This window comes from Phaethon aethereus (assembly GCF_964289735.1).
Source record: "Phaethon aethereus genome assembly, chromosome: Z".
NCBI lineage: Eukaryota > Metazoa > Chordata > Aves > Phaethontiformes > Phaethontidae > Phaethon > Phaethon aethereus.
Window position 1 is genome coordinate 63,276,767 of NC_138577.1, and position 12,012 is coordinate 63,288,778.

Below are 12,012 nucleotides of genomic sequence, written 5' to 3' on the forward strand. Positions count from 1 at the left end.
AAAGTGGTATTGTTAAATTTATACCTAAACTTCATGAACTGACCTCTGAGTTTCAGCATTTAGTGATGATGTATTAACAATTGTTTTCTGGTTCTGGATGTAAAAAGGTTTTATTCCATTATATCCTTCATAAATTTCATTGTCTCAGCAGAGCAATTTGTGTACAGATGTAAAAAAAGATTTAACCACAGATCAGAGATAAGCCATGGGGGTAGCATGCCGATGTTTGATGGGTAGTGTGCTAATGAGGTTCTTTGGTCTGCCATCTCAGTGGAGGTAGGGGATGGAGAGCCACACAGCAGCAACGGTGTAAGGGCTGTTGATGTGTTAGAAACCACAGAAGCAACTGAGAACAGTCACATAGGAATTAAAGCTTCTTCCCTCAGAAAGGTGGTCGGATAAATAGCCCAGCTGAAGTGCCTCTATATCAATGCATGCAGCATGGACAACAAACAGGAGGAGTTGGAAGCCATTGTGCAGCTGGAAAATTATGATAAAATTACAATCATGGAAACATGGTGGGAAGACTTGCACAACTGGAGAGCTGCAACGGACGGCTATAAACTCTTCAGAAGGGATAGGCTAGGAAGGAGATATGTTAGGGAGTGTTCTGATTGTCTAGAGCTTAATGATGGTGGCAATGGCGTTGAGTGTTTATGGGTAAGAATCACAGGGAAGGCCAACAAGGCAGATATCATAGTGGGAGTCAGTTATAGACCACCAAAGCAGGATGACGAGATGGATGAAATATGCTATAAAGCAGCTGGGAGAAGTCTCACTATCATAGCCCTTGATCTTGCTAGCCCAGATGTCTGCTGGAAATACAATACAGCAGAGAGGAAGCAGTCTACGAGGTTCCCAGAGTGTATGGAAGATAACTTCCTGACACAGCTGGTGAGGGACCTAACTAGGCAAGGCACCCCACTGGACTTGTTGTGGATAATGTGATGGTTGGAGGCTGTCTTGGGCACAGTGATCATGAAATGAGACAGTTTTCGATTCTTGGAGAAGGAGAGGGGTTAACAGAACTTGGACTTCCACCTTGGACTTCTGGAGGGCAGACTTTGGCCTTTTTAGGAGCCTGGTTGACAAAATCCCCTGGAAGGCAGTCTTGAAGGGGAAAGGAGTCCAGGAAGGCTGGACATTCTTCAAGAAGGAAACCTTAAAGCCACAAAAACAGGCCATTCTTATGTGCCAAAAGACAAGACAACAGGGAAGAAAACTGGCCTGACTGAATAGACAGCTTTTTCTCTACGAAAAAGAAGAGAGTTTATGACCTTTAGAAGAAGGGGCAGGCAACTCAGGAGGAATACAAGGATTGTTGTGAGGTTATGCCAGGAGAAAATAGAAGGGCCAAAGCCCAGCTAGAATTTAACCTGTCTACTGCAGATGGTGAAAAATGTGTCTATAAATACGTTATGAGTTACGGCCAACAAGACTAGGGAAGTGATCATCCCCCTGTACTGGGCACTAGTGAGGCTGCACATCGAATCACTTTCAGTTTTGAGCCCCTCACTACAAGAAAGATATTGAGGTGCATCCAGAGAAGAGTCTAGAGAACAAGTCTTACGAGGAGTTACTGAGGGAACTGGGGTTGTTTAGCCTGGAGAAGAGGAGGCTCAGGGGAGATCTTACAGCTCTCTACCTGAAAGAAGGTTGTAACAAGGTGGGTGTTGGTCTCTTCTCCTAAGTAACAAGCAAAAGGAAAGAGCCTTAAGTTGCACCAGAGGATATGTGTGATGGGTGCACCTGACCCCTTGACCAGACTGGTGGTGGTTTGGTCCAGGCTCTGGAGGATATAAAGCCCTGAGCTGGGCTGTGAACACCTGTGGTTTTAATCTGTTCTCTGAAAACCCACAAAGTAACAGAGTGACAAAGTGAGCATCAATGTATATGAGCCTGGAACACTGGTCATGTGATTAACACATGAATAGTGGGTGGTTTTTCCAAGTCTCATTTATCAAGGAACAAAGAATGTTGTGGGTACAAGGAGTCTCATGCATACCTTTTCCATCACATGTACTTTGACTATGAGCCAATTACTTTATCCCATAAACATCACAGCATAAGTGAGCCTTCTTTGAGCTCTCCTGCTAGGCAGCATGGCTGCATGGTGGTAATCTCCCCTTGAGCTGAGACACCCCTCAAGATTGCTCCTTGAGGCCGAGAGGCCTTTACCAACAGCAGATCTTCTGTAAGCAACTGATATCACGCATAACCCTGTAGTATGATAACTTTGATTTTGCCTTTGTAACTTTGATTGCATGCTGAATGGTTGCTAATGAAACATTCATATATAATCCTTTAGACATAAACCATTGACCAAGTCTGTGGCTAAGTCTGGATCCCGTGGCACCTAGACTACTCTCTGTGAAGCAATTTAGAAAACAAGGGGATCCATTCTGAACTTCATGACTCAACGGGAGTGTCCTCCTTACCCTTTCTAGTCTCTCAGTGGTTCATTCTAACTCAAGTGTAACTCAATTTTCCTTTGTGTATTTCCCCATGCTAATAGAGTGAATCTTGCCACAGAGCTTTGTTAAGTTGTGCTTTTTTACCATATTGTATTATAAACACCTCTGTTAACACCTTTGACAGTCATCCATTCATGACAAACTGGCATAATTGGCAGGATCCTAAATCAGGATCCATGACAATATTGGGAAAAATTTCTTCACTGAAAGGATATATCACCTCTGGAAGAAGGGGCAGGCAACTCACGAAGGGTACAAGGATCTTGTTAGGTCAAGCAGTGACAAAATTAGAAAGGCAAAAGCCCAGCTAGGGCTCAATCTGGCCACAGTTGTAAAGGATAATAAAAAATGCTTCTACAAATATATTAACAACAAAAAGAGAGGCAAGGAGAATCTCCATCCCTTACTGGATATGGCAGGGAACATTGTCTCCAAGGACGAGGACAAGGTTGAGGTACTTAATGCTTTCTTTGCCTCAGTCTTTAATAGCCAGTCCAGGTATCCACAGGGTATTCAGCCCCCTGAGCAGGAAGATGGGGATGGAGAGCACAATCCCGCCCTTAATCCAGGAGGAAGCAGTTAAGGACCTGTTAAACTACCTGGACACCCACAAGTCTATGGGGCCTAATGGGATCCACCCAAGAGTACTCAGAGAGCTGGCAGAGGAGCTTGCCAAGACACTCTCCATCATTTATCAGCAGTCCTGGTTAACAGGGCAGGTCCCAGATGACTGGAGGCTTGCCAATGTGATGCCCATCTACAAGAAGGACGGAAGGAGGATCCTGTGAACTACAGGCCTGTCAGCCTGACGTCCATACCGGGGAAGATCATGGAGCGGTTGGTCTTGAGAGTGCTCACAGGGCATGTGCAGGACAACCAAGGGATCAGGTCCAGCCATCATGGGTTCATGAAAGGCAGGTCCTGCTTGACCAACCTGATTTCCTTCTATGACCAGGTGACCTGCCTAGTGGCTGAGGGAAAGGCTGTGGATGTTGTCTACCTGGACTTTAGTAAAGCCTTTGACAGGGATTGAGCGCTCCCTCCGTAAGTTTGCAGACAACACCAAGTTGGGTGGGAGTGTTGATCTGCTGGAGGGTAGGAGGGCTCTGCAGAGGGATCTGGGCAGGCTGGATCGATGGGCAGAGGTCAACTGTATGAGGTTTATTAAGGCCAAGTGCAAGGTCCTGTACTTCGGCCACAACAACCCCATGCAACAGTAGAGGCTTGGGGAGGAGTGGCTGGAGCACTGCCTGACGGAAAAGGACCTGGGGGTGCTGGTTGACAGCCGGCTGAACATGAGCCGGCAGTGTGCCCAGGTGACCAAGAAGGCCAACAGCATCCTGGCCTGTATCAGCAATAGTGTGGCCAGCAGGAGTAGGGAAGTGATTGTGCCCCTGTACTCGGCACTGGTGAATCCTGTGTTCAGCTTTGGGCCTCTCACTACAAGAAGGATGCTGAGGTGCTGGAGTGTGTCCAAAGAAGGGCAACAAAGCTGGTGAGGGACCTGAAGAACAAGTCTTATGAGGAGCGGCTGAGGGAACTGGGGTTGTTCAGTCTGGAGAAAAGTAGGCTGAGGGGAGACCGTATCTCTCTCTACAACTACCTGAAAGGGGGTTGTGGCGACGAGGGTGTTGGCCTCTTCTCCCAAGTAACTAGTGTTAGGACAAGAGGAAATGGCCTCAAGTTGCACCAGGGGAGGTTTAGATCGGGTATTAGGAAAAATTTCTTCACGGAGAGGTTGGTCAGGCATTGGAACAGGCTGCCCAGGGAGGTGGTGGATTCACCATCTCTGGAAGTGTTCAAAAAACATGTGGATGTGGCACTTCAGGACATGGTTTAAGGGGACATGGGGACGCTGGATTAATGGTTGGATTTGATGATCTTGAAGGTCCTTTCCAACCGTAGTGATTCTGTGATTATCAAGCATTGGAACAGGCTGCCCAGGGATGTGGTTGAGTCACCATCCCTGGAGGTATTTAAAAGATGTGTAGATGTGTGGAGTATTAAGGCATGGACTCTGGCGGGAATTCAAGCCAAAGACCATTATTGCTACAAGTGTCTGCTTTTTGTACAGTTACAGTTTTCTCACGCACCACAAAATGCATCCTCATTGGTTACCATACACAGTCCATGCGCTTCTCACACAGGCAGGATTGGCTGCCTGCAGGTGTCCATGTGCTCTTCTCTAACCATTCTCTTTCCTTCTTCTGCTGCAGTACCTCCCCTTTTGCTGCTCACGAGAATGTCATGTGCTTCTTCACTTCCTCCTTGGTTGTTTACCATCTTTAAAGCCACAGCTCCTTCTCCTCAAGGTTAAGCCTCTGCAGGGTGATCCCAACATAGATGTGGCACTTAGGGACATGGTTTAGTGGTAGACTTGTCAGTGCTCCATTAGCTGAATTGATAATCTTAAAGGTCTTTTCCAACCTAAATATATCTATGAATCTGTTACCTTTTGTATCTGTCTTTTGTGGCTGATGACACTGCCAGCAAACCAGAATGTTATGGCGTGCCTGTTTACTTACGCTGATAGGATGGGTAACCTCTGATTTTTGTATTAATTTGGGGGTTACTGTGACAGTGATAGATATGACTTATGAATTTGCTTTAATAGTTGGCCTTGTTACTATTTGGTCAGCCCGTAAATACAACATTTTCATGCTTACTGTAACAGCAGCAGGGGAACTACCCTTTTGCCCCTCTGTTCCTACAGGTGGTCCACCCCAGTCAAATCAAAGTGAAACAGTCCCCAGGTTTCAGTGTTGCCAGAGCTGAAACTGGTTTTGTATTGTCTTCTGCAAAAAAAGCCCAGACACACTGCAATTACTTACAAGGAACACATGAAAACCCACTGTGTAAGTATGAAAGATTTTATTTTTTTAGAATTATCTGTCCCAGTTTACTCTAAAATAAATAAGTAAAATGATTTATTAACTCCAAAGGAATCTCCAAACAGAAGTTAAATCTGTTTCAGCAGTTAAAAGGAGAATTACCTGGGGAAGAAGTAATGCACCTGTTCTATCTCTTCTTTATTGTTCTGTTGTTTGGGTTTTTTTCGTTTTCTAGGTAGCGTTATGTCTGTTCACAGATTCAAGTTATGTTGGTTTACAGTACTGTCTCTCTAGATATACAGCTAAAAGAAAACCAAAAGCTCTGTATCCTTTAGTCATTTGCATTCTATTGTTTTTCTCTGCCTCTATGTCTTAATTTTTTTCTTCTTTATTTTCTGCATCTGTTGTCGGTACAAAGTATTCAAGAATAATTTCAAAAAGATGCTAAACAAAATTAAGGTTTTATCATGTCAGTGGAACTGTTTTTCATAAAGATTTCCAATAATCTTACTTTCTGTACAGAAACTTATTTCTTACTTTATAGCAAGGCAGTCTGCATTTGAACCAGGTATTCCAACAACTGAGTTACTAAGAGTCTTTAAAAGATCATCCTTAGCTCAATGGCTGAAAAAGTCTCAGTAGGTCATTTCTGTGACAGATGTATGCTGTCCTATAGGAAACATTTAGTTGCTTAAAATGCTTTGAAGTATATAAATTATTACCATAAAGAATTCCAAATAATGCACATTTTTATATAGCTAGGGTTCTTACTTGTTTTTTCGCTGTTCTTTCTAAAGTATATTGTTTATTTGAAAGTCCATATAGTATCTTCTATTTTACCAGCTGTAGTTAGACGTATATTATAGCCAGTGGATAACAAATTTAGTGAACTTTCATTAGATCTCTTAATTTTCATGTACTTTCTGAAATGTATGAATCATAGAGGTATTTGTAGATGTCAAAGATATGCAAAGCTATTTTAGCACCCCTTTCATCCATTGAAAGGAAGCACTTACAGTTGTGAAGTCAAAATACTTTTTTTCAGCTTGTTCAATGTAACTGAAAAATACTGTATCCTAGAATGATCCAACTTTATTTAGTGTTCAGCGGAGTTACAGTGTTAGGTCTGATCTCACCTGTCATCTGGATGCCACAAAACCACATTCTTTTTTATGACTGATGCTCCTCAACCTACTCATAAATTCTGGGATACACTAATGTCTTGCAATAGTTCAGGATGCTGCAGTCTGCATTATATCACAGTAGCTGTAATCCAGCTACAGGATGACTGGACCTAAGGACTGAAGGAAGGTATGACACACATGAACCACTGATCCTAAGCATGTTGTTAGCAGAGGTAGACATAGAATGGGTACGACAAACTGAAAATCAAACATAACGATTTGATTTGAAAATATGGAAAACTTCAATCTAGATTAGCTTGAAGCAAATACTTAGTTTTGTCTGTATCTTCCATTTTTTTCCCATTAAAGTTATTTCCCATTTTGTTATGCAGAGATTTCAATTTCTATTGAAAAGCATATAATCAACATTTTTCAATCAGTTGTAATAAACCTTTAGATAAACCATTTCAGAAGGATACAAACCAGCATTGCATATGACAGTACAAATTCCCTTCTGTGTTCTAACTTCATTATGCTCTCCCATACTGTTCAAGACAGAAACACAGAGAAACAAGATATTTTGCTAACAGGGAACTGAGGTGATATTGGAGGTGAAACATTTTCCATCTGCTTTTAGGTTTTTTTACAAGGAAGGAAGGAAGGAAGGAAGGAAGGAAGGAAGGAAGGAAGGAAGGAAGGAAGGAAGGAAGGAAGGAAGGAAGGAAGGAAGGAAGGAAGGAAGGAAGGAAGGAAGGAAGGAAGGAAGGAAGGAAGGAAGGAAGGAAGGAAGGAAGGAAGGAAGGAGCAGAAATTGTAATCCTATCCTCTTATTTTTTCTTTTATCCCTTTTTTTTTTTCTTTTTCTATTGCATGATTTTTTGTGTTACCCCAGCTATGGCATACTTCAACATCTAGATTTTTTGAATTATTGTTCTGAGAGTAGAGGGGGAGAATTAGCTCCTTCAACCTGTTGGCCATGCTTCCCTTTATGCAAACCAAGATACAACTGGCTTTCTGTGCTGTAAGCATGCATTGCTGGATCATGTCCAATTTTTCATCCACCAATATCCCAAGTCCTTCTCTGCAAGCTACTCTCAATCTACACAATCCCAAATCTGTATTTATACTGAGGATTGCCTTAATCCAGGTGCAGGACCTTGCTCTTGGCCGTGTTGAACTTCATGAAGTTTACATTAGTCCATATTGAATCCTGTCCAGGTCCCTCTGGATGGCATCCCTACCAACAAGTGAATCAACTGCACTACGAAGCCTGGTGTCATCTGCAAACTTGCTGAGGGTGCACTCAATCCCACTGTTTATGTCATTGATGAAGATATTAAATAGTATTTGTCCAAGTACAGACCCTGAAGGAACATCACTTGTTACTCATTTCCACTTGGATATTGATTTTGGACACAACCATCCAGCCAATTGTTTATCCATTTAAAAGTCCATCAATGAAACTAATATTTCTAAAATTTAGAGGTAAGAATGTTGTGGGGGGTCTATATCAAAGGTCTTAGAGATGTCCAGGTAGCTCTTCCCTTCTCCATGGATGCAGTCACTCCATCATAGAAGGCCACTAGATTAGGCAAGTATGATTTTCCCTTGGTGAAGCCATGTTGGCCGTCTACAATAACCTACCTGTCTTCCATATGCTTCAATTTAACTTCGAGGAGAATTTGTTCCATGATTTTTTGATCCCCAGATGTAAGTTATCAGGAAAGAAAGACAAGATGTCATGCCATCATGAGTCATTCAGCTGGCATGGCTGAGTCAAGACAAACTGATCAAACTAAAGGGCACGAAGGAAATATACAGGCAGTGGAAGCAAGGACAGGTATCCTGGGAAGACTCCAGGGACGCTGCCTGGTTGTGTAGGGATGGTGTCGTGGTTTAGCCCCAGCCGGCAACTAAGCACCACAGACGTTTCAGAGTGTCCTGCTCCCACATGGACTCATCCACAGATCACAGTCCCTTTGACTCAAGTTCACAGATGGAGTTCCAGCTTGTCCAGTACAGCAGCACAGAAACAGCAGTGATGCCCTGGCCATTTGCCAGCCCAGGCACATCGCCATTGCTGTTACCAGAATCTTCCCAGGCACAGCAGAGTCACGATCAGCAGTACAGCAGTACAGCTGCAGCGAAAGCAAAAAACAGCCACTAACAAACACTGGACCCTAATATACATAAGGAAAGCAAACCCATGGCAAGCACAGGGGCCTGGTAATTAATAGCTAAACAGTAATAACAGCTATAAATTCTATCCAGCACATTCCAATCAAACCTGGCACTATCTCAAACCCCTCGAAACCTACATTGGGTGCCAAAAAAGACTGTCATGGTTTAGCCCCAGCCGGCAACTATGCACCACGTAGCCGCTCGCTCACTCCCCCATGGTGGAATGGGGGAGAGAATTGGAAGAGTAAAAGTGAGGAAACTCACGGTTTGAGATAAAGACAGTTTAATAAGTAAAGGAAAAGCCGCGCACGCAAGCAAAGCAAAACAAGGAATTCATTCGCCACTCCCCATGGGCTAGAGGGTGTTCAGCCATCTCCAGGGAAGCAGGGCTGCAGCACGCATAATGGTTTCTTGGGAAGACAGGCACCATCACTCCAAATGTCCCTCCACCCCTTCCTTCTTCTTCTTAGTCCCAACTTTATATACTGAGCATGACGTCATATGCTGTGGAATATCTCTTTGGCCAGCCTGGGTCTGCTGTCCTGGCTGTGTCCCCTCTGAGCTTCCTGCGCACCCCTAGCCTTCTTGCTGGCAGACCAGCATGAGAAGCTGGACTGTCCTTGACTACTTAGCAACAACTTAAAACATCAGCACGTTATCAACATTTTCTCATCCCAAATCCAAAACGTAGCCTCACACTAGCTTCTGTGAAGAAAATTAACTCTACCCTGACTAAAACCAGGACAGATGGGGTCAGGAAGGCCAAGGCATGGCTGGAGATGAACTGGGCAAGGGACACAAAGTATAATAAGAAGGGTTTCTACAGGTATGTCAGCCAGAAAAGGAAAGTCAAAGAAAGTGCACCACCCCTGATGAACATGACTGGTAGAGTGCTAACAACATATGAGGAGAAGGCTGAGGTAATCAACTACTCAAAAGGCAGGGACTGGAGGAGCCAACTCCCTCTCACTGTAATAGAAGATCAGGTTCGACACCACCTGAGGAACCTGAATTATGGAACCTGACAAGCTGCACTCCAGAGTCTTGACGGAATTGACTGATGTAGTTGCCAAGCCACTCTCCATGATATTTGAAAAGTTGTGGCAGCCAGGTGAAGTCCCAGGAGACTGGAAAAAGGCAAACTTTGCACCCTTTTTTAAACAGAGTACCAAGGAGGACTCTGACAACTACTGATCTGTCAGCCTCACCTCTGTGCATGTGAAGATCATGAAACAGATCCTCCTAGAAGCTATGCTAAGCCATATGGAGGACAGGGAGTTGATTCAAGACAGTCTGCATGGCTTCATCAAGGGCAAGTCCTGTCTGACCAACCTAGTGGCCTTCTAGGATTGAATGACTGCATCAGTGGACAAGGGAAGAGCTATGGATGTTGTCTGTCTGGACTTCTCTAAGGCCTTTGACACAGTCCCCCACAACCACCTTCTCTCTAAATTGGAGACATGTGGATTTGATGGGTGGTATGTTGGGTGGATGAGAAATTGGCTGTACAATCACATCCAGAGGGTAAGTGGTCAAGGGCTCAATGTCCAGATGGAGATCAGTGACGAGTGGTAACCCTCAGGAACCTATGTTGGGACCAGTACTCTTTATCTTTCTCAATGACATAGTGGGATTGAGTGCACCCTCAGCAAGTTTGCAGACGACACCTAGCTGAGTGGTGTGGTTGACACATCTGAGGGAAGGGATGCCATCCTGAGGGACCTGGATTAGCTTGGGAATTGGGACCATGTGAACCAAGTGATGAGATTCAACAAGGCCAAGTGCAGGATCCTGCACCTGGTCGGAGCAACCCCCGGTACCAGTACAGGCTGGAGTATGAGGTGATGGAGAGCAGCCCTGCCAAGAAGGACTTGGGGATACTGGTGGATGAAAAACTTGACATGAGCTGGCAATGTGCACTCGTAGCCTAGACAGACAACCCTGTCCTGGGCTGCATCCAAAGTAGCATGGCCAGCAGGTGGAGGGAGGTGATCCTGCCCCTCAACTCTGCTCTGGTGACACTCCACCTGGAGTCCTGCATCCAACTCTGGAGCTCTCAGCACAGGAAAGACGTGGACCTGTTGGAGCAGGTCCAGAGGAGGGCCACAAAAAAATGATCAGTGGCATGGGACACTTCTCCTATGAGGACAGATTGAGAGTTGGGGTTGTTGAGCCTGGAGAGGAGAAGGCTATTCAGAGTCCTTAATACAGCCTTTCAGTATTCAAACTGAATACTGGGTCTTATAGGAAAGATGGGGACAGACTTTTTAGCAGGGCCTCTAGTGACAGGGCAAGGGGTATTAGTTTTAAACTAAAAGGTGGTAGATTACTTTCCTTCTTACACTTCAGTTTGACCAGGAAGTCCTTACTGAGTCATGTTGGCCTCCTGCCTTCCTTTCTTGATGTCTTACATGTGGGAATTGTGCTCTAAGAATAATGTCCTTAAAGAGCTTCCACCTCTGTTCCGCTCCTTTATCCTCAAGACCAGTTTCCCAGAGGGTCTCATCCACTAATTCTTTAAACAACTAAAATTTCCTAAAATTCAACATCCTGACTCTAGTCTTCACCAGGCCCATATCCATTCAGAGTATGAATTCCACCAGATCATGACCACTTAAGAACAGGGTGCTACCAATCTTGGCTTCTCTAATTGGTTCATCTGTATTGGTAAACAAGTCTAGTAGCTATTCTCCTCAGGTCAGGCAGTGTGTCATCTGGATTAAGCACACTTCCAAGAATTTACTGGACTTCTTACAGCTTGCTGTGCCTCTGTTCCAGCAGATATCAGGATGAATAAAGTCTTCCAGCAGGATCAGAGTCTGCAAACATGATGCCTCCTGTTGACAGCCTCCCCTTTGTTGGATAATCTCTAGTAAACACCAACCATGAAGTTACCTTTGTTGACTTGGCCCCTAATTTTTCCACATAAACTGTCCACCCATTCGTCACTGTTTATCAAAGACAGATCTGTGCAACCGATAAATTTTTTTCCTCCCTCCCTCCCTCCCTCCCTCCCTCCCTCCCTCCCTCCCTCCCTCCCTCCTTCCTTCCTTCCTTCCTTCCTTCCTTCCTTCCTTCCTTCCTTCCTTCCTTCCTTCCTTCCTTCCTTCCTTCCTTCCTTCCTTCCTTCCTTCCTTCCTTCCTTCCTTCCTTCCTTCCTTCCTTCCTTCCTTCCTCCCTCCCTCCCTCCCTTCCTCCCTTCCCTTCCTCCCTTCCCTTCCTTCCCTTCCTTCCTTCCCTTCCTCCCTTCTCTTCCTCTCTCCCATCCTCCCTTCCTTCCTTCCTCCCTCCCTCCCTTCCTCTCTGCCTGCCTGCCTGCCTGCCTCCCTGCCTTCCTGCCATCTCTGCTAAGATCTGTGCTAGTGTAAATATCACTGAACAGCCCAGCAATTCTTTTACCTA